We start from the raw sequence: 24,245 nt of genomic DNA on the forward strand, positions 1-24,245 counted from the left end.
TCCGGCAGATAGACCAAAAAGAGCAAGTAACCGTCCTGTTTTTTTCCAAGCCAAAAGAAAATAGATTATTTCTCCTCTGTGACTCAACCATGAGAAGCTTTAACTGAAGAGTTTCCGAAAAGATACAACGTCTCTGTAATTTTCAACGGAGCCCTGAAAGACCTTCACTCAAGTCTCGAATCAACGGCCGAACAATTTCCAATCACAACCCAGATGCAGTTTACGCTCCCTTTGGTACTCAGGACATACAAGATGGTACCGAAGCCTGACCTCCGTTGGTGATCACAAAGAAAGTCTACCGAAAAGATACTTAGACAGACTTCGCAACACTGCCAACTTTGCATCTCGCATCCCTTCTCCGCGACCAACGGAAGGATGGAGTAATATAGTCGACTCTCACTGAAGCAATCAGAAATCTTAAAAGGTTGGACAGTGAGAAAGCTGATTTCTGGATGAATCAAGGGAAAAACAGAAACAACAACATTCACTCGGGGGATCAGATATCCACACGACAATTTGTTTGTCCCCAGATCAACCTCATCTGAATGACGAGTAACAAGTAATCAGGCAACTTCAAGACAAGCCTCAACAGTACATTTAGCAGAGACCGCACCTGCGTACTTATCTCTCATTCTCAGCTTATCTAGTCCCCTCCCTCATTTTCTTCTCCTTGCTCCTCTTGCCTCTCTCAATCCTTTATACAAGTTGAACTGATGAACTATGTCAACGGTATAATTTCCTGGAATGTTGCAAACAATCATGTTTTCTCGAAACAAAACGTGATCCCCGATTCTTGTAAAATCATCAGTCCGAATGATATAATCGCCTATCAAAGACCGATGCGAAGTGTCACTGAAAGGATACAAATCTATAGTGACATCCGAAAATCTGGTAAAGGTGGAGGAGTAACTACTCTGGTTAGGAAAACTATCGTGGCATATTGCTCTCTGGAGAAATTTCACACTTACTGCGGACCCCTCAATGTACATTGATAATTGTTTAAAGTTCTGATCCCTAAACACCAATATCACACCTTTGTTCTCAATAGCTACATACGCACCTACCAAACAGCATTTGAAAAACCGGCACTATCCTGCACCGAAGCAAATTTGATGGCACTCCAGAAAAAATAAGCAGACATCAAGGATAACTACCAGTAATGACTCATACTTCTATGGAGACCTTATGCCAAAAAAGAATAGGGCATCTCTGATTTCAGATATATAACAGAGCGGATGATTTCGAGCTCTTTCCAGAACTGGCAGGCCCCTCCGACTTCATGGTTATACGCAGAAGTGGCACCTATATCATCAAAATAGGAACAGCCAGGACAAAATCACCAATAGAACAAAAAAATCTTTGCTTGACTTTGTTGGATCGCAAACCTCTTGATCCTTAATGGACGTACCATTGGGACACTGCCGGAAATACACATGCTTCAAAAAGTGGAACGGAAACAGCGTGGTGGACTACTCATTGCATCACATCCTTTCTTCACCGTGTAAGTCCCTCTCAGTGGGCGAGCATACTCTGGTTCTCCGACCACAATCCTGTTCTACCTCAGTCTCCTGGCATGGACACCGGAGCCCCCAAAGAATAGTCGAGCTCCCATAGCATAAGTCAGGAATGCTCCTTTCGTTACCCGATCACAGAAAACAGTCTAGTCAACTTCACACACTCCTAGAACAGCCTGAGTTCATCCAAAGAAACTCCCAGCTAACTCAAAGAAGCCGAATCCGCCCCAAAACCCATGAGCAGTCGAAGCACTGAATAGCACATTACAGAACTTATAAATGATGCCCGCTAAAAATGAGCTTGAAATCTCTAAACAGACCCAGAATCCAAACACCCAAGTGCGATTCCATGTTGGGACGGCAAGTGTCACACCGCACGACGCCTCTTCAAGCTGTCAATAAAGATTGTCGATAATAACCCTGACAATCAATAGGATCAAATCGCTCGACACCGGTGCTAACTGCAGATGATATCGAAAGATTGTCAATAGAAACGGGATGACTTCTTCAAAAGATCTTAACAAAAGAGATTCAAAAACGGTAAAAACCATATCCTGGAGAGACTGTCAAAAAGCTAAAGATCTAACAAGAAGGAAGAAGTCCAACGTGACTCAGAGCAACTTAGAAACCATCATCAGTTCTACACTGAGCTTCTACTCTTGACACTCATCAACAGTAGACTCACTCACAAAAAGAGCTCTCCTCGAAGAAAGCCAACACCCTAGCCGAGGGATCTGCCCCAAATGAGTCGCTGAACAGCGCATTTACACTGGGTGAGCTGAACGCTGCCACTAGCAAACTAAAATCCGGCAAAGCACTTGCCTTTTGACTACATAAGCACTGAAATGCTCAAGGGTTTGAACAGTGAAAATGAGTCCCCTCCTCCTTAACCTCTTCAATCTGTGCCATTGAGACAGGAACCTACCTCTGAGCAAAAGGTATCACACCGATTCACAAAAAGGGTGCATCAGGAACCCTGACAATAATAGAGCAATAGCAGTATGTAGCTGTATTGGAAACTGGCTCTCCCCCCACGATGCTGCTATCTCGGCTTGTCACTCACCGCCAAATCTCCATCCAGATCCACTAAATCAAGCAGGCTTTACCAAAGGAAGTCAATGTAATGACCATATATTCCACGCTGATGTCCACAATCGAAAAATACAAGAAAGTGAAAAATAAAATATATGCAGTGTTCATTGATCCCGAAAAGCGTTTGATCTAGTGTGCAGACAAGCCCTCCTGTTCAAACTATCTGCTAGGCGTCAATTGGCGGCTACACGACATCATCAAAGCATGTACAGTAATCAGAGGTCATAACAAGATGAATGGTAAAATCAGTGAAGCATTCAAGATCCTCAAGGGACTGAACAAGGACATCCACTCCAGCCCCGAGTTTTCAAAGTCCTACTTTAATAAGCTTTCTGACCTCCTCAATGAGCCCTTTGTGAACTGCCCAACTCCTCGCTGTTATCTAAGTGACTCACCTAGCGTGGTCTTGATGATCTATAAATCCTCGCCTAGATCCTGAATCACTCCAAAAGTTGCTTTCGATCATTGGGACTACTGGTATCGAATGGGTCTGGAAAATCAACATCTCCAAAACCAAATTCATGGTCTTCAACGGTAAAGGACATACATTCCAACTGGCGTCCTTCTATTATGACAGAGATTATAGAGATGGTCTCCAGCTACTCTATCTTGGAATCATATAAGGCACACAGGGAATTCGCAGGCACTGACTCTCTCTACCGTAAGTGACACGGAGCTTACTTAAGCTTGAGAAGCACCATAGACCGGAGATACATGGACGCATCATGCTAACAAAACTATTTGACAACCCTTGTCAAGCCTATTCTACCATAGCGTTGTAAGTTTGGCCCCAGTTCTACCCACTGTCAGTAAGGTACTCTCTGCTCGCCAAGTTTCACAACCATGATCATGCAGTCTTCCACATCGCAAACAGAAAACGGGAGCAAGTGCACCTACGTCACCTCAAATACCTTCATGGGTATTAACAGAAGGGCAGTCAGCTACAGCCTGGGGAGAAACTGGCCCTCATACCCAATTATATTGAGATGTTGAACTGAGTACTAAATAATTCAAAGAGTGTATGAGCCTCCCTCAACACAACTGGTTAAAGCTGCAATGACTGAGCCGATTAACCTCAAATTGTCATGGTTTGTAGGCATCGAATCAGTTATCAAGTCATTTAACAACATCGACCTTCCTGACAGGAACTCATCATCGTTGCTCAACGCAACCTTCCTCGCGGACTCCTGCAGCCCTGAATTGATGACAGAGAACCTGCGAAAACTATTCCGTGATTCCTGGGGTTCTCTTGTGAAAGATTCTAGAAAGCTATCATTCTACAGTGAAGTCAAAAAAGAATTTGGATGGGAGCCATATCTAAACCACGCTAGGTCTTTCCAGGACAGAAGGGCAACCACACAGATTCGGTCCAGTTCTCATCACCTTAGAATTGAAAGGGGGAGGTACGACAAAACTCCACTTGATGAAAGGACCTGTAACTATTGCGAGCTGAACATCAACCAGCTAATCATCGAAGACGAGAATCATATGCTCCATTCCTGCCCCCTAGGGAAAGTTCCAAGGGACAGATTTCAAAGCCTCAGTGGAAATCTAGTCAGCATTGACGGAAATGGTAGCTTCAATCTTGCCTCCACGTTTATCTCGCAACCCGATTGCATGGACAAACTCAGCGATGAGGACGTAAGTTTGATCAAACTCTCGACCAGCACCATTAATAAAATCTACAGACTAACCCTCAACTTCAAAGAAAGTCTAAATGTAGATAACTAGCTTCCTCTTTCAGTCCTTCCTTTCTTCCTTTCTTTTTTTCCCCTTTCTCTTTCCGCCTTTTTTTCTTTTCCAGCTTTGGATCTGTGACGGATGTGATGAATTTCTTGCGGTCACTCTTATCCCTACATGGGCTCCCGGCCGTGCGTCCATGTAGGAGCCGTGGGGCCTTCCGAGTGATAGGGTTACAGTGACTGTTAGTAGGGAAAGTATGAAGGCTATATCAGTAGACACAATTACCGAACGCAGGGCATTGGCTCGACCTCCAAGACAGGGTATCCGTGAGGACCCTGGTCGTAATCAGCTCTGCACTGCTCCAGTGTATCCTGATGCCTGAAATCTTGGACACTGCCTACGTACGGGGTAGACAGCCACTGATGATTTTGTCTGTGAGTTTTTCGTCACTTCCTGACATGAGTCAGACCTCAGCTGGATCCTTCCTGTTTAGCTTTTTCTGAGCTTCCCGCTCGACCTCCTTCTTCAATCTTCAATCATCATCATCAGTTAGAGCTGCCGTGCTCTCGAACTTTCCCCTCACACTCCACCACGGCACCTCCTTCGAGGCCTCTTGCCAGGTAACACCAGCTCTCAGACATAGGCAAGCTTACCGCGCACGGCGTTTTTTCTTTTTTGTTTCGTCCTTTCCGTGTGTGCCGTTTTGTGCCACCCTCTCTGCTGTTCCTGCGAAATTGCGCTCATTCGCTCTTCAATGGGCTGTTCATTTGACAGAGTTACTGGCTGGCACTCCAAACATCTTCTCACTCACAATCACCATCAATCAAATTCAAAATTATGCAATCAATCACTATACATCCACGATCATATGATCAAAACACAAAACTTTGTTATATACTGTTTCTGTTTGAGATTTGAATAACGTTACTGTAATGTTTCAAATTATATTTTAAATGTTCAAAAAAAAATTTCAAAAAAAATGAGTCTTGACACCATTTTAGGGTTATACGGGTTCCTGCTAGTATTATAGAAAGCGAGACGATATATACCCGTACCATTTTACTGACACCACGACATTAACTTAATTGACAATTTGGCGCCCCCTAAGATGGCGAAACATTTTACTATCTTACTATATATAAAGCGAGACGATATATATATATGGATCCGTGCCATTTTACTGACACCACGGCATCAACTTTTACGCGACTTTCCGCAAAAACCGTAAAAGATATACAACTGAAACTTTTTTGACTGGGTCAAATGCTTTTATGCTTTTCAAATCAGCATGAAAAAATAAAAAATTGGACAAGGAATAGGAGTTTTAGAGCCCAAAATTTGGACCCCCAAGTGGTGTCAAAAACGCGAATTAAATAGGTAATAATTATTTTAGTCTTGAGTCTTGACACCATTTTAGGGTTATACGGGTTCCTGCTAGTATTATAGAAAGCGAGACGATATATACCCGTACCATTTTACTGACACCACGGCATTAACTTTGACACGACTTTCTGCAAAAACCGTAAAAGATATACAACTCAAACGTTTGTGACTAGTTCAAATGCTTTAATGGCTTGGTACGGGTATATATCGTCTCGCTTTCTGCTTAAATAGTCTCTTGAGTCTTGACACCACTTTAGAGTTACAATCACCATCAATCAAATTCAAAATTATGCAATCAATCACTATACATCCACGATCATATGATCAAAACACAAAACTTTGTAATATACTGTTTCTGTTTGAGATTTGAATAACGTTACTGTAATGTTTCAAATTATATTTTAAATGTTCAAAAAAATGTTCAAAATGAGTCTTGACACCATTTTAGGGTTATACGGGTTCCTGCTAGTATTATAGAAAGCGAGACGATATATACCCGTACCATTTTACTGACACCACGGCATTAACTTAATTGACAATTTGGCGCCCCCTAAGATGGCGAAACATTTTACTATCTTACTATATATAAAGCGAGACGATATATATATATGGATCCGTGCCATTTTACTGACACCACGGCATCAACTTTTACGCGACTTTCCGCAAAAACCGTAAAAGATATACAACTGAAACTTTTTTGACTGGGTCAAATGCTTTTATGCTTTTCAAATCAGCATGAAAAAATAAAAAATTGTACAAGGAATAGGAGTTTTAGAGCCCAAAATTTTGACCCCCAAGTGGTGTCAAAAACGCGAATTAAATAGGTAATAATTATTTTAGTCTCCTGAGTCTTGACAACATTTTAGGGTTATACGGGTTCCTGCTAGTATTATAGAAAGCGAGACGATATATATCCGTACCATTTTACTGACACCACGGCATCAACTTTGACACGACTTTCTGCAAAAACCGTAAAAGATATACAACTCAAACTTTTGTGACTAGTTCAAATGCTTTAATGGCTTGGTACGGGTATATATCGTCTCGCTTTCTGCTTAAATAGTCTCTTGAGTCTTGACACCACTTTAGAGTTACATTAGACGGGTTCCTGCTAGTATAACCTAAAGCCACAGCTTTTTGTCAATTTAAATTCGATCATATTATAATTAAACTATAATGTTCAGAAAAATAAATGAAGTTTAATATATTATTAAGGCTAGTTTAAACATGAGAATTGTTGTGAAACTGAACCATATAACAATTGTAGATTCAAAATATAAATGTTTGAATACTAATAGTTGAGTACTACGCTTATATTTTGACTTTGGCTCTAATCAAACGAGTTTTCAGCAAGTGTACGACATACGTTCCATATTAGAGATCAACATCAGATGCTGCTCAAATTCTTGTTGCTTATCAGTTGCCTATCAGTTATCACGAAGTTGATAAGGCTTGCTTGTTTTATTTGCAGCTTTGTTTGACGGCGTGCATAAAATATTTCCGTAATATATAAATTTACCGATAAGAACTGTTTCCAGAAATATTTGAACAGTTAATGCTATTTTGACTAAGAAAGCGAACTGCGAAGGTATACATCATACAATATAAGGAATATGAAACAAAACTTTAATATAAAATATTTTACAACACAGCTAAGAGAGATTGTATAAAATAATAAGAGATTCTGTTCAGTGTTCTGGCAAGAAGCGCTAGAGGGGCATGGGAAGTAGAAAATGCTACTAGTTACCATGGTTACACCACTGCTACTAAATACAGAACCGACACTTTAACAAATTGTTATGTATTTAATAATATGTGTTCTACATACTTATAGTATGTATGTTATATAATTATAATATATTTAGATAGTAGGATTGTAGTCATATAATTGAGCGATTGTAACTCAGAAATTTTATATCGAATCCGGATGAAAATTTGGACCTTTACTGATAGTTGAAATTCGACATATGACGTCATCTATATATAGCGTCATCTAGCGTCATCTAGCGTGAAATATCGCCAGATGATGATAGAATTAGATGACGCTAGATGACGCCAATTAGCGACATTATCGCTAAGTGCACGGCACCTTTCGAATGTCGATATCTAGCGCTATCTAGCGCTATCTAGCGCTATCTAGCGCTATATGACGCTAGATGACGCTAGATGACGCTAGATGACGCTAAGCACGCAGCACTGACGCCAGGCGACAGATAGCGCTATTTTCATAAAAATTCTAGGCACGACATCTAGCGTCATCTAGCGTCATATGTTGCAGCGACATCTGACGCCATCTAGCGACATCTGACGTCATCTGACGACATCTGTCGCGACGACATCTGACGCAGGTGACATCAAGCGCTGGATAGCGGGATAAGTCAGTTTACGATATACTATAATGGCGCAGGAGGGTCAACCTGAAAAGAACATTGCTTGACCCTCCTGCCCCACCGCATGGATCAGGAGGTTCATTTCAGAAACAGTGCTTGACCCTCCTGCCCCACCACATGGATCAAGGAGGTTCATTTCAGAAAAAACAGTGCTTGACCCTCCTGCCCCACCACATGGATTACGGGGGTCCACCAAAACAGTGCTTTACCCTCCTGCTAGACACAACCCCTGAAAACCTTCTGTACTGTAAATCTCACTACGTCACACACAACGTCACTCACTACGTCACACATTATATTTATTAATCTACGTCCACCCCAACTCACACACAACTTTACTCACTACGGCACAAACAACGCCCTCACTACGTCCACTCAACTACTACGTCACATCTTTCAGACACAAGCTGAAGAACGAGCGGTAACTTTGATACGGAGTGAAGAAAATCTACTATGTACTTCAACTGGCTGTGTTCCGACCTTATTGTATTTTGCTGGTTCACTACTGTTATTCCGAGTGGACACTAATATGGATTGCCTGTTCAGCAGAAGTGTGAAAAAGTGGTACAACATTAACAGGCGCGTATCAGAGCAATAGGCCAAACTATTAGCCTCTATAACACTCTACAGGAACGAGATACATTTATAACCACAATAACCCCGGCATGCGCAGGATTATATTTCAATTTTTCCGCGCAACGCGCGGGAAAAATTTATAATAATTCGAGTGCTAAGCACGAGGGATATAAAGAAAATAACCCCGACGTCTTTAGCACGAGGGTTATTTAAATATAGACTTAATCGTGCCGGTGTTTATGTGTTTAGAAACCCCTCCGGGTTAGAGCTAGGACCAACAAATTTGACATTTTACTCTTAATTCAAGCTATATGACATCATGTAATGGGAAAATATGAAATGAATGTGGGGAATTAAATTATACTACCAAATAAATACAACTAAGGTACTAAGACATTTGAAATTGGCGTTATATTCATACATTATTCCTCAGAACGAAACGTGAATGAATATTCGATTAAAGGCGTCGAGTAAGCATGGCAAGCGAAAAATGTGGAGCTAATAATGATATCGTGTCATGAAAGTTCATCAAAGTGGACGACTATAAAACATGGCTTATATCAAACATGCAATGCTACGACAAAATTAACCGGACAAAATGTAACCGTCGAGACAAGTTTCTGGCCTGTCCAAGTAATGTAAGAGGTTTAAGGAATGTAAGCAGTGTGCTGGAGTTTGCCAGCGCCTGCAGTTAGACCGATACGTAGATCAAAGAGTATATACGTTAAGCCATAGGTCAACGTGAACAATTTCTACCAATGCGCGTCGTAGTAGTTAGTCACGTGATACACGTCATCAAAACACGTGACAGTGCCGCGGTTGAATTCTCATGGAAAAAAAATATCAAAACAAAACAAATCTTGTACCAAATTAGCGGGCGGGATTAATAGAAGCTGTGGCCTGGTGTTATTTATTCAGCGGGAAAAAACTAACAGCGGGAGCCGGATTTATCAGAATCTATCTAGCGTAGCCGGGATATCAGAATCAACTATCGGGAGCGGGATTAACAGAATCATATCCAACCCGGTAGGGATTATAATAACAAAAACCCGCCACGCAAAGGTTTTATAATAACAGATCATCCCGCGCAAGCGGGATGATCTGATAAACCATACGAGGCGCGCAGCGCACGAGTTTTGTGTTACATATGTAATCCCGAAGCGCCATCCTGAGGGATTACATTTATTTAGCCCTGAGCGTGAAGTGTTTATGGAATTATAATTATCTCCGGCGATTTCGACAAGGGATTTAAACTGTCCGGAACACGATTGGAAAGCAGTCATCAATCTGAATGTCAACCGACTGTCATAGTGGAGCAATAGCTTGAACGATAGCAGGAACAAGAAGCAGGGAAGGAGAGCAAGCAAAACAATACTATTTTTAGGGCACGGACCAGGGTAGCTGGCAGTCCGCCAACTTCTCACGCCACGCGTTGGAGAAATTCAAGGATTAGCTGCTTTGGCAACGTTCCCAGGAATTTGCGTGTAAAAGAAGTGGACGGTTACGATGTTTCAATCACGTTGGTTGCGCTTTCGTGTCCACGTGGGAGATAGACTCGGCGAATGCATTGGTGTGTCACGTGGTACGACGTTACGCGCCCACGTGATCGCGCGTCTAACTGTTCTACAATTATCGTAGTTCTAATCAGCAGTATCATTGATTATTGTAATTCGGAGAATGAATGATAAACATCAGTTACGACTAAAAAAAGCGGCCGGTATTATACAAATTTCCGAGGCGCGGATAAAACACCATGAGATTTTATCTAACCGGTCCCGGGCTGAGTGATAATATGATCCCGCTCGAATCCGAAGATTTTATAACCAAATAATTCACCCAACCCTATTTTGTCAACTTAGTTTGGTAGCATCGGATTGACAAAGCCCAGTACAAAAAATAAAAGGATGCAAGCGGTACGAAGACATGCTAGCAACATTAATAGCCCAGATCTCAAAATCACGGCACTGAAAATCTGAAGATATGATAGGGATCAACCCCTTCATCTCATAAAATGTCGCATACAACAGTTAGATACAAACAGCCAGAAGTTACAAAAAATAGGGAAAAGTCAGGACAAGATACTGTTGATTCGAGATATACAGCAGGGTGTCAGAATTATTTGGCGGTTTGAAATTTTATGTGTATTTTTATGATGAAATCAATAATTTTCGACGGTTCATAACTTGGACTTCTGATATCGGAATACAAAATACAAAAATTAGTTCTTTAGACAATCGTCTGAACTTGTTCTTAATTCAGAAATTTAGTGTTGATGATAACCTCAAAACCCATAATTTAGCTGTTATTTTAAAAGGGTATCGATTCCATACAAGGTTAGATTTTACGAAGGAAGTAAGGGATTTATGGTGTAATTTATTATTGGTGAAATTTTCTAAAATTATTCTTTAGACTAAGTGTACAGCTCTTCAGGCTATAGTGCGGAAACATAAGGAAAACTATAGATTTTACAAAAGCTCTCATTTCTCCACAACTGATAAAATAAAATTAAGTCGTAGGCGGACTCATTCTGGAAGCATCCGAAACTTGAGTCCAATAATCAAAATTTTCCTCTTTCGCCGTGATTATCAACGGAAATTTAACTTCTTTCGGACTGTCGTTTTAGACTGCACTGAATTTTAAAGGGTTTATATCTCTCCGAATGATCAAGCTTCCAATGAAACTTAACGGGTGATACTCGAAAATATCTTCCCATATATTAGTTGGACCTCCGACGAGTCCAACTCGGCGCGGCGTCCTGGTAGGTTTTGAACCCTACAACCAAACCACCATACAGATCGGCGTCGACAGCCTTAGATGCGCGCAGGAATTTTTTCCATTCACCCTTTTGAAAAAGCAATAGTGAAAAGGTCACAAATGGTTCGTTTTTGCAGAAAAACGTGGGATTATGGAGGATTGCAGTAAGTGGGTCAAATATATGTCGTGTTCCATCTGTATGTTACCAATAGCAACGCAAAATTTGCGCGGCGCGAGTGATTGCTGCGGAGATGTGATGTACTGTATAGATAGCCTGTGTTAACTATGAATTATCATGTTTACGATGTAATGTAAATATTAGGTTATAAGCCCAATTTGTACGTGCACGCGTAGTGTATTGATGTGTACACAAGTTTATTTACCTTTGCTAACCAATTTCTTGAATTACAGATGCAAGTTAAGTATCTACGGCAATTGAACTGAATTTCAATGTTTTCCTGGTATTTGATGCATAAGTTATCAATATTATTATCATGAAGATTGAAGAGAGCTGATTGAGTTATACTTAAATTTATAGTAAAATGTGGAATGAAATCTAGCGTTCGCCAAAACGAACAACGGGCTCAATTCTTGTTCAAGTTCTGCACGCCTAATACTCTAATATAATCATTAAAAAGAACGATTAATACATATTGCACGCCAAACACCACTCTGGCCGGATACATAAAAAAAAAAACAATTACAATTACATTGATAATGCGGTAGGGAAAAATATGATCGTGAGTTTGGATAACCGGCCATGTAGCGCAGTTGGTTTAGTCCACTTAGCAATCGTAGGAGGTTGCGGTTCAAATCCCACTGCCTGCCTGGACGGGGTGAGTGTCCGTTGACAATCAGCTAAGGATCGTGAGTTGGTCTATGCAGCCCCATTCTACCTCAGCCGAATACACGAGAAATCGGTGTGAGGTTAAATGAGGAGCTGCCATTGCAGCAAGTATCGGGCGAAGAAAGTATGGTAACACACTACCTTAACCGTCACTGGCTAAAAACAAAACCTTCGGCCCCCCCTTCCTTTAATTGGCTGGTTGCACTTGATAACAATATGGCTGTTGGAATACTCCGAAGTAAAAATAAGTGTCTAGATAAAAAACGTTATGATAGTGGGGAGGGTCATGTCAGTTTTCATTTTGAACTGATCCGTTTCAAGGTCCTGTAATATGGGCCAGGCTCGGTCTAGACTCTAGAATTATCGAGCTAGACCGTCCGTGCGTGGTGTAAGAGCCCCATCCTGCACGAGGTGACCCCTTCTAGACCGGCATGTCATGATGAGAATAAGAATCCGACTGTCTGGGTCAACTAAACCGGCCGGATCTAGAGGAGCACATACCTCGAAAAACAAGCCGTTTTATGAAGACCTGCACCCGTTGATTGTACCTACTGATGAGGTATAGGATTATAGAGTCACATCCAGGACTGCGTGCGCCGTCCATTGAACAATGTCTAGCCATTATACAAAAACCCCCCTAATTATATGATGACACACGATAACAGCACTAGTGTTCAAGCCCCTAACTACTCCAGTGGCAGCTGCCTCCCTGTAGACGGGCCCTCCCTAAAACCCCGGGAGGGGTGGGTCCTGATAGATGCAGGCAACCCTGTTACTACCCTTTTAGTTCGTAGGAAAACCCCTTTTTCAGGTTTAGCCCTTCAACTGTAGGACCTCTCAACCCTGTATCACGTAAACAGGAGTTAAGCTCACTCAGCCTTCATGCATCATAATGATGTTATCTCCTTGCAAGAGCATCGACAACACCACAAAGATCCCTAATATTGAAAACATCTTAACCATATCAGCTCATCACTGCATTCTGCTACGAGAATTCATTAATGCGACAGTTTGTGGTGATTGGGTTTTCATTTATCTCCTAGAATTCAAAATCTCTCCTATCTGTAGGAGAAAGTTTAATAGCGAATCATCTTGCTCCATGTAAACGGAAAAACCACCCTCACAGTCCTCTCCTGTTATGCTCTACTAACTGCAGTGATATTGACGATAAAACTGCATTCTACAACGCTCTTAACCAGTATCAACTCTAGGTGCCCTCCTCACAACCAAGCACAGTGTGCCGTTGAATTCAACGCGAAGCTCCGTAAATAGGCAACGTGTTTCACATACCATCAGTCAACCAACGAAACGGCGAACGACTACTGGATCAGGTATGACAACACATCTATAGTTGCTAACCGCTGTTTCCAGAAACCGCTAATAAAATTGACCTATGGAAGAACCCCAAAAGAGCAAAGCCATCAATGACTTTGTACTCTGCGTAAAAGTGGCAAACATTGTGAAGAACTGTCAAGCGAACAACATATCAAACTGTCGGTTCAATCACGTATTGTACCATGTATTTTGATCAAGCAGCTACAGATCAACAAAACTCCAGCACGGGACCTCATAGTGAGCATTGACTGGACTCCACGGATCCACGATTCCATCATGACACACCAGTATGCAGTGGAAGTGAAAAACAGGTACAGTGTACTCCTAGAGGAAGCCAGAGTCTCGAGTCCGACTACGACCTGCTCGTTTAAAAGCTGATACAAGCACAGCAACTTAAGGTGTTCCAAAAAAGATGAAGAGGAAACGGGAAAATCCTTACAACGATCCCTAACATTGCACACCATCTGCAAAATCCTAAAGGATGCGTCCTGAGTCCCAACAGGATTTTCCCCCCCTTTTTCGTCCAAGGAAAAGCTTGAAGACGCAAAAAAGCAACTTGACGCAGCCTAAAATGCTGCCTACTTCACAGCACATTCGAAACAGACGACTGCTGGAGAAAACTAACCCTAGAGCACAGGCATCGCAGTTCCTGGCGCATCATCAGGCAACTAACATCTTCCGACACTGTGCCATACAGCAAAGTGCCAGGGGCACTACCGAAGAACGGCTCAACATCTGGTTTCGAAGCACTTCAATCCCTTCAAGGCACAGAACAGCCCCGCCGACCTTCCCGCCCTTCTTCAACCAGCGAGTCTCTGACACCCTGCCCCTCAGCTTCTCATCCTTCAGCATGTCAGAACTCTGACACGGTCTGAAGTCCGCAAATCCTCCTAGCACCCCGGTCCTGGATAGCATCCCTCCACTCAGTCAGGAAAGCTACCCCAGCTACGTGAAAACCTCCTCGGATCTGTGAACAAAGCAACACATGGATGGTGTGATCCCTCAAGCCTGGAAAACGTCCTCAATCATTCCTATCCCCAAAAAGTGTGAACTTACAATCCAGTAAACACCGTTGCATTTCACTGGCACCGGTTGCAGCGAAAGTTTATTAACAAGCTCATCCTCAACCGGATCTACCCATTCATTGATCCCCTCTTGCGCAAACCAAAATGGTTTCCGTAAGAGGAAGATCCACACTCCCACAGGTCCTTGCCCTACGTCCGTATTCTCGAGGAATGCAAGATCGGAAATCGCTCAGCCCGCAATTGTGTTGTCGAATTTTTCGAAAGCGTTCGACAGCATTAAACCGGGATTGCCTTTTCCACATCCTCATCCCTCTACTGGAATCCATTTCTGCTCCACTTGTAGATGCCTATCAGCTTACATTATGACTCATCGTTCGCTCGTGTCCAGACCACGACGCCTTACTGACTTTTTTTTAGGACACTTATTGTAGTTCTCCAAGGGGACCTCTAGCACCCATTCTCTTCATCATCGTCCTTGACTATGTCCTCAGAAGCTGCATGGGTGAAGAATCGGTCTTACCACTCGTGCCTGGAAAAGTCCGAAAGAGTGCCTGCGGACAAAATCACAGACCTTGACTTTGCTGATGATATGGCCATAATGTCAGCCACCATAGAGCAAGTCCCCAACTCTGCTGACAGACCTTGAAAAATGCAGCCGAACAGTTTGGTCATGCTATGAATGCTTTCTAAGACCGAGTTCAGACCATCAACCATCCCTGACACTGTCGACTTACATTCCATCGCAGGCCGCCGATTAAACAGGTTTGATGACTTAATACCTCGGCTCATTTCATTGCGGACGAGTAGAAAGGAATTTCAACACAAGGAAAGGAATGGTCCTGGTCAGCCTATATTAAACTGCAAAAAATCTGGTCTCTTAGCATTTCCGAACACTGAAAGTCAAGTTCTTTAGAGCCTTTGCGAACCAGTATGCTCTATGGATCAGAGACATGGACCATAAACAAGAGCTGAGAAGCGCCTCAACGGATGCTACACCCGTCTTTAAATGAAGGCCAAGAACAATCACGTGGAAGAAACATCCAACCCTCAAGCAGATCCTATGCAACCTTCTCATCTATTGCTCATGTGGTTGCGTCGAGGCCGTTCCAATTTGCTGGGCATTGCATGAGACTTCTGACCAAGTTATCTCCACTATCCTCCCCTGGCTACTTGCCCAATCCGCCGTGGAAGCATGACCAACTCACCTACCTGGACGAAGTAGCTCGTGACACTGGGCCCAGTTAACGACCTTCGAACTTTATGTGCGATCGAGACTTGTTGAGGCAGACAGTGAATGGGATATCGATTGAGGATCGCCCAAAGTAAGTAAAGAAAGTATAGTGTTAGAGTTACCGCGGCGAAATTCTTTCGCCCGTGGAAACAGTAACAGTTTAAATTAAGGCCGAGCGACAAGTAGGAGCGCTCACTAGCAGCACAGTTGGAGACATACGGACGTATTAGACTAAAAACAGTGTTTTATACAAAATCAGTGTTATCGATTTTACTCGATGGAAAACGTCCGCGGTAAATATTAAATTTTCAGATGAGCGGGAGTTAAAACCAAAGCCAGGCACAACTTTAACTCTTTAAGAACTCTGGCCCAGGTTGTGTCCGGGCATTGGGAAGGGACAAATCTTAATATGCTAAACTAATGGTAAGCATGCCCATTAAAATAGGATAAAACATATGCTCATCCAGTTGGTGATTTCTTTGTTTAAAAAGTTGACCGTTAGAGCTGATTTGCATTGCCAACTTGGATATTTTTCCGAAATTGGTTGGTTTTTTGGGCTAGGCCATTGGTACTGGGATAGCAAAGACAAAAGAGGGACAAATCTATTATGCTAATACAAATGGTAACACCCATTATAATATGATAAACTATGCTCATCCACATAGATTCCTTAGCTAAATCGTTAACCGTTTAGAAACTGATTTTACATTGCCAACTTGGAGATTTTCCGAAGTGGTTGGTTTCGGTAGCTGAGGCATAGGTTTTTACATTGATCATACGTTGTATGACCCGCCGCGCACGAGTGCGCGTTAACCCCCTGTTTTTGAGCGCCGCTCCCCCTGTATCGTAGAAACTCTACATGATATATAGTGAAACGACAATAGGGGTCACGACGTGATACACGGCATTGGGAGAGCAGAGAGGGACAATCTTAATATGCTAAACTAATACATAAACATATATGTAGTAAGTCACCCATTATATAGGATAAACTATGGCTATTGGCTATAATGCTCATCCACATAATGGACATCCTTGTTGCTACCGGACGGTTAACTTTAAGAGGCATACACATTACACAATACAGCCAAAACAGTAGTTAGTCCGGTCGACCAAATGCCTATAGGCATTCAGTGACCTTCTTGCGCACCGTTTTCACACAAAAAAATATTTTTGAGAATACTTATTTTTGTAACGAGCATTTCCTTGGTAAGTCTAAAAGTAACAATTTACGAAAAATATAATTTTTTAGTTTAGACGCTGTAAGTTAATCATTTCTTGCGGTATCGGGTTTAAAATTTTTGCTCGCCGTTATTAACATCTTTTTCAAGGGTGGGAAAATCTTGATATCGTATCTAAAAGGCTGTTTGGTGTGTTATGCATTTTTAAAGTCTAAAAGCTGACATTGTCCTTTTCAGGCCGGCTCAAGCATATTTTTAACAAAAAAGTCAGTCAGGGAAGATCGATTATATAATGCCTGGACATCATATGTTCTCTGAATTCTGGCCGCAGTTTTTGATGCCCTCAAAAATGTATTATCTCATTTATTTTCAGATAATATTGGACCTCAAAGCCAAACAACAATTTAGGCAAATTTTGTTTTTAATATTTACTGATTTTTCTTAAAATTTTCGTAAAGAATGTGCAAGTGACTTTTTGAAGTGTGGCAAAATAACCGCAACTAGCACATTATGTAAATTATGAACAACAAAACACCTAAAATGCTTGCCCTTTGAAGTTATGGGAGAAAAATTTGATTTTTTAAGCTTTTTTGGCTTAGCAGATAATTCTCCCAACGCTAGGTGTTTGTCACCTTTGTGTGTAGCATCGAATGACAAAGCCCATACAAAAAATAAAAGATGCAAGCGGTACGAGACATGCAAGCAACATGATAGCCAAAACTCAAAAGCATCGGCTCTAGATAAAGCTGAGATTATGATAGGGATCAACCCATTCATCTCAAGAAAAGACCATACAAACGCCAGGAAGTTACAAATATTGGGAAACGTTCAGGAGCAAGATACTGGGTGATTCGATACTGTAATGAAAAACACACTACGTCACACACTACGTCACTCACTAAGTCACTCACTACGTCCGCACACTGCGTCACACACTACCCACATACTACTCCACATCACTACACCACGCACTACATCACTCACTACGTCACATACTACGCCACTCACAACGTCACTCACTACGTCACTCACTACGTCACTCACTACGTCACTCACTACGTCCACTTCACTACGTCCACTCACTACTCACACACTACTCACCATAACTACGTCACACACTACGCCACCCACTACGTCACTCACTACGTCACTCACTACGTCTCTCACTCACTACGTCACCACTCACTACTTCGACTCACTCACTACGTCACTCACTACATCACTCACTACGTCACACCCTACGTCACACACTACGCCACTCAACTAAGTCACATACTTACACCACTAACTACGTCACTCACTACGTCACAACTACGCCCACTCACTACGTCACTACAACGTCACTCTCTTACGTCACCTCACTACGTCACTCACACGTCACATACTACTCCACTCACTACATCACTCACTACATCACTCACAACGTCACCAAACTACGTCACTCACTCACTACGTCACTCACTCACTACTTCACTCACTCACTAAGTCACTCACTACGACACTCACTAATCACTCACTACGTTCCACTCACTACGTCACATACTACGCCACTCACTACATCACTCACTACGTCACATACTACGCCACTCACTACGTCCACTCACTACGTCACTCACTATTTCTCTCACTACAGACACACCTATGTCACATACTACGTCACTCACTACCCACACCACTACGTCACTTCACTACGTCACTCACTTACGTCACTCACTCACTACTTCACTCACTCCAACGTCACTCACTACATCACCCACTACGTCACACCCTACTCACACACTACGCCACACACTAAGTCACATACTACGCCACAAACAACGTCACTCACTACGTCACATACTACGCACTCACTACGTCCACTCACTACGTCACTCACTACTCACTCACTACGTCACGTCACACGTCACTCACTACTCACATACTACGCCACTCCACTACATCACTCACAAGGGGGGGGGGGGGGGGGGGGGGGGGGGGGGGGGGGGGGGGGGGGGGGGGGGGGGGGGGGTCTTGGGGGGGGGGGGGGGGGGGGGGGGGGGGGGGGGGGGGGGGGGGGGGGGGGGGGGGGGGGGGGGGGGGGGGGGGGGGGGGGGGGGGGGGGGGGGGGGGGGGGGGGGGGGGGGGGGGGGGGGGGGGGGGGGGGGGGGGTGGGGGGGGGGGGGGGGGGGGGGGGGGGGGGGGGGGGGGGGGGGGGGGGGGGGGGAGGGGGGGGGGGGGGGGGCGTCACATACTACGCCACTCACTACGTCACTCACTACGTAGCAACTGCGTCACACACGCCGCCACATCTTACGCCACTCACTACACCACTCACATACATCACTCACTACGTCACATACGACGTCCCACTCACTCACTACGTCACTCACTCACTACTTCACTCACTCACTACGTCACTCACTAGGTTCGGGGGGGGCGTCCCTCCACTACGTCCACACCCTACGTCACACACTACGCCACTCACTAAGTCACATCTACCCCAACTAACTACGTCACTCACTACGTCACATACTACGCCACTCGCACAACGTCACTCACTACGTCACTCACTAACGACACTATTTTATTTGTGCAGGACAAGGAAGCAATGATGGGGTAGGGGTGATGGAGGGGCCAGGATGCTGCAAGGATTGGATGGAGCTAATGGACTCTTTAAGTTCATTAATGCCTGCAGTTACATGAGGTTCATTTGCACTGAGGGCTGTTAGTTGCTCAGAGATGTTCGCTAGAAGATTCTCAGATGACTTAGATGCATGTACTGGCTCTGGAGTTGGTCGTGATGTAAGGAGTTTGAGGTCATGCTGAAGTTCATTAATCTTGAGATTGAGTGCATCTAATGATTTGTCACAGGAGATGATATCAGTGTTGTGGCCTTTGAGGGAGTTCTCATGGAGCAGTAGGTGCTGAAGACGTGTGTCAAACTGAGAGAGTGTCTCGATGTGGTTACTGAACTGTTCAAAATTGATTTTGTCAAGTTGAGCACAACATTTTGACATATCTTGGAGTTTAGATTGTGCCAAGCTTGATTCGCACTCTATATTCGTCTGTTGAAGGGAAAGAGTGTTACGACAGATGTGACAGACATCCACAACCGTAGAAACTGTGGGGATTGGTGAGACATAACAGAAAGGACAAAGGTATTCTGTCAGTTTGTTGATTGCCTTCTCTTCCAGACCCTTCAACCCCACACACTCTAAATGCCACCATTGACTGCATTGACTACAGTCTAACTTCCAGGATCCAAGAGATTTATTACAGGGACAGGCGTCCTTGTTTCTATGTGAATTCTTAAGTTTGGGGAGTTGCTGAGTGGTGGAGGATTCAATGGGACATGGATCATCAGCAGGAAGGGATGCAGAGGCATCAGGTGTTCCAGCTACTGGTTTCGATTTTTTCTTGGATGGGAGGCTGTCCAAAGTGTTAGAATCTCTTCGTTTTGAAGGCAGTTTCAACTTCTTTGCAGCTGCAGCAGCAGTTGCACCAGACATATTTAGGTATCAGCGAATCTATCAGCAAATATATAAAGACAGCGCAGCTACAAAAGTTGACAGCTCAGCCAGCTTTCACAGCCAACAAAACAACGAAAACTTACGGCTCCCTTTGGAGGGCTCTAATACATTCTATCCCTGAACTCAAATTATTTGTTATATAGCAGCGCTGAAAGTATTAAAAGAAGGGGCCCTTCGCTTCTGTGTCCTGGCGATTCTCAGTTTGCTTATAAAAGTCTGTGTAGTCTGATGTAATATGTTTAACGCACAAATCTCCGGTTACAGGCTTCAGCAATTGTTCACTAACCAATTAGACCTGAAATGAAAGAAATTGTATAATGGGAACCAGGTTACGATAAAAATGATCATCAAAATTACTTTTTTTAAGAAGGATACCTCACTATTCAAACATCATAGCAACAAACTTCACATATCAATTGTCGTTTGATGTTGTATTTAGTAAACCACCGGCTCTGCTTGTGCACAACACAAGGGTATTTATTTTTAAATGCACTATCCAAGGATGCTTTATTACATACCTTATGCATTTAATCGTTGCAGTTGTTTCTATATGTGGCAGTCCTGAGCGTCAATCTTTTTCGTCTTTTGTCTGCTCATTTCTCATTTCAAATCGATGAGGCAGGACTAGAATTTAGCAATGTTCTGTGTGCTGTACCTAACTATAGTGTGCGTGGCATTTATTATCTTGGTCTCCGTAAATGTGGAAACCATTGAATATGTCTACCAATGCTCCTCAGTCGACCACAAAGCATTTAAAATAGCGTTTAGTGTTTTGACCAGCTGTGTATTTAGATGAAGCAAGGTCAGGAACCCAGCATGGTGGAGGATAATGACAGTTATCGTGCAAAAAGATCTGTCACTTTACTTTTGTAGCTTTCAATTCTATCAGAATCGTAGTTTGTAAATTCACATACCTTTGATGAAGTAAATGTTAGACAGTGTTTTTATGAATATATCCCCGTGAAAAACTTACTTAACAACAGTAAGATAATAAACTTCTGAGAAATTCAATCATGAAGGGTCTTATTTCATCAAAAAATCTGAAGTTTGAAGGCCATTGAAAACAACGCTGATATAAATGAAAGCCAAATATATATGTAATCTTCAGCTCAACTGTCCATCATGTCTGTTAGATTATGATAGTTGCAGTTCAACTACAGTTAAAGCAGATAAAATTAAAACAATTATGCCCTTAAACTGTATGTCTTGAAAGAGCAGTTTCTTCTGGGCTTCTGGTTGTTAGAAGGCATCTCAGTTACCAGTACTTGTGATTCCGCGGTTATAGCTTGAACCATGTTTTGTGCATGCAACACTTAGATGAACCGTTGATTAGAAACATTGAAGAGATTTCAAAGCAATCTCTTGCAGTACTACCGTCTTCGTTCTTTAGACCAAAGTAGTTGAAAAGAATTATGTGGTGCCACAGGACTCTGCAGTAAATATCCACCATAAAGATCTTCACAATCCAGTCAACACCAGTGATCCCGGGAATTAGCTCTCTTTTGGTTTTTTCTTCCTTTCCACTTGGTCACTGAGCTGAAGTTACTCTCATCACCACATGTCAGTTCAATCAGTAAAACTAAAATATTCTTGGAGAATGGAACTAACTGACAAAATTAAAATATCCAACCTCTAGCATTGTAGGTATGCTGAGGGAATTGGGCAGGGTATTTATCTTCGTCAAACAGTATATTCCAATCTCTTGCATGACTAGAGATGTCCTTCTTCATCATCATCATCTCCTTACCAAGCTTCTAGTACTGGGTAAGTTTAGACCTGAGCTTAAACCACAGCTCCCACAGTCCTCCTTGGGTGACGGGTGTGTTACTACTCTCTCTGTTGTCTGCCAATTGAATCGGAAAGGTCGAGGTGATTTCATGTTAGTCTTTAAATCTCTGTTGACAAAATGTGTAATACTCTAATCGTGAAATATCGTCAACTCACTACTAAAGCCCTTTGCATTGGATCAACTCCAACAAAATAACTTCAGGTCAGCCTACAAAATGTTCGAGTATTCACAAAGTGAGTGAAAATGTCTCGTATAGCGCTCGATTTTTCCTAACGATATTTTTAAACTTTCGGTAATGACGACCAAACGCATTGCGCGGCTTTTTATTTTTAAAATAATTATTTTTATCTAACAAAATTGCTAATTATTATCCCGTATACATTTTACTATTTTAAAATATGATATGAATAAATATTATAGGTTATAATTGTATAATTTTAAATTACTTTGTAAAATAACAAAATTTGAACAATTATGTATTTAAAATTTATAAAAAATTTTAAATACGGTAAATTGTTGTTCATTGATTTTCAAAAACTATTTTATGCATTGGAAATTTAATTTATAATATACTGCAATCAGACATGTTTGGGGTTTTAGATTTTTTGTTAGCAAAGATTTATTTTAAAAATAAAAGCCGCGCGATGCGTTTGGTCGTCATTACCGAAAGTTAAAAAATATCGTTAGGAAAAATCGAGCGCTATACGAGACATTTTCATCCCACTTTGTGGATACTCAAACATTTTGTAGGCTGACCCGAAGTTATTTTGTTGGAGTTGATCCAATGCAAAGGGCTTTAGTAGTGAGTTGACGATATTTCACGATTAGAGTATTACACATTTTGTCAACAGAGATTTAAAGACTAACATGAAATCACCTCGACCTTTCCGATTCAATTGGCAGACAACAGAGAGAGTAGTAACACACCCGTCACCCAAGGAGGACTGTGGGAGCTGTGGTTTAAGTTCAGGTCTAAACTTACCCAGTACTAGAAGCTTGGTAAGGAGATGATGATGATGAAGAAGGACATCTCTAGTGATGCAAGAGATTGGAATATACTGTTTGACGAAGATAAATACCCTGCCCAATTCCCTCAGCATACCTACAATGCTAGAGGTTGGATATTTTAATTTTGTCAGTTAGTTCCATTCTCCAAGAATATTTTAGTTTTACTGATTGAACTGACATGTGGTGATGAGAGTAACTTCAGCTCAGTGACCAAGTGGAAAGGAAGAAAAAACCAAAAGAGAGCTAATTCCCGGGATCACTGGTGTTGACTGGATTGTGAAGATCTTTATGGTGGATATTTACTGCAGAGTCCTGTGGCACCACATAATTCTTTTCAACTACTTTGGTCTAAAGAACGAAGACGGTAGTACTGCAAGAGATTGCTTTGAAATCTCTTCAATGTTTCTAATCAACGGTTCATCTAACTGTTGCATGCACAAAACATGGTTCAAGCTATAACCACGGAATCACAAGTACTGGTAACTGAGATGCCTTCTAACAACCAGAAGCCCAGAAGAAACTGCTCTTTCAAGACATACAGTTTAAGGGCATAATTGTTTTAATTTTATCTGCTTTTACTGTAGTTGAACTGCAACTATCATAATCTAACAGACATGATGGACAGTTGAGCTGAAGATTACATATATATTTGGCTTTCATTTATATCAGCGTTGTTTTCAATGGCCTTCAAACTTCAGCTTTTTTGATGAAATAAGACCCTTCATGATTGAATTTCTCAGAAGTTTATTATCTTACTGTTGTTAAGTAAGTTTTTCACGGAGATATATTCATAAAAACACTGTCTAACATTTACTTCATCAAAGGTATGTGTATTTACAAACTACGATTCTGATAGAAATGAAAGCTACAAAAGTAAAGTGACAGATCTTTTTGCACGATAACTGTCTAAATACACAGCTGGTCTAAA

The 24,245-nt window shown here is 42.1% G+C and overlaps 1 protein-coding gene and 1 long non-coding RNA gene across 2 annotated transcripts in view; both read left to right on the top strand.

The window, feature by feature from the left end:
• Window positions 1-24,245, top strand: part of LOC134817484 (uncharacterized) — a 96,956-nt gene that overhangs the window by 24,334 nt on the left and 48,377 nt on the right. The window lies entirely within an intron of this gene.
• Window positions 22,996-23,982, top strand: LOC134816432 (uncharacterized). Its single transcript, XR_010160406.1, has 2 exons — window positions 22,996-23,425; window positions 23,520-23,982. It is a non-coding gene; the product is annotated as an uncharacterized LOC134816432 (long non-coding RNA).

This window comes from Bolinopsis microptera, chromosome 1 (assembly GCF_026151205.1).
Source record: "Bolinopsis microptera isolate Bmic1 chromosome 1, MBARI_Bmic_1.0, whole genome shotgun sequence".
Classification (NCBI taxonomy): domain Eukaryota; kingdom Metazoa; phylum Ctenophora; class Tentaculata; order Lobata; family Bolinopsidae; genus Bolinopsis; species Bolinopsis microptera.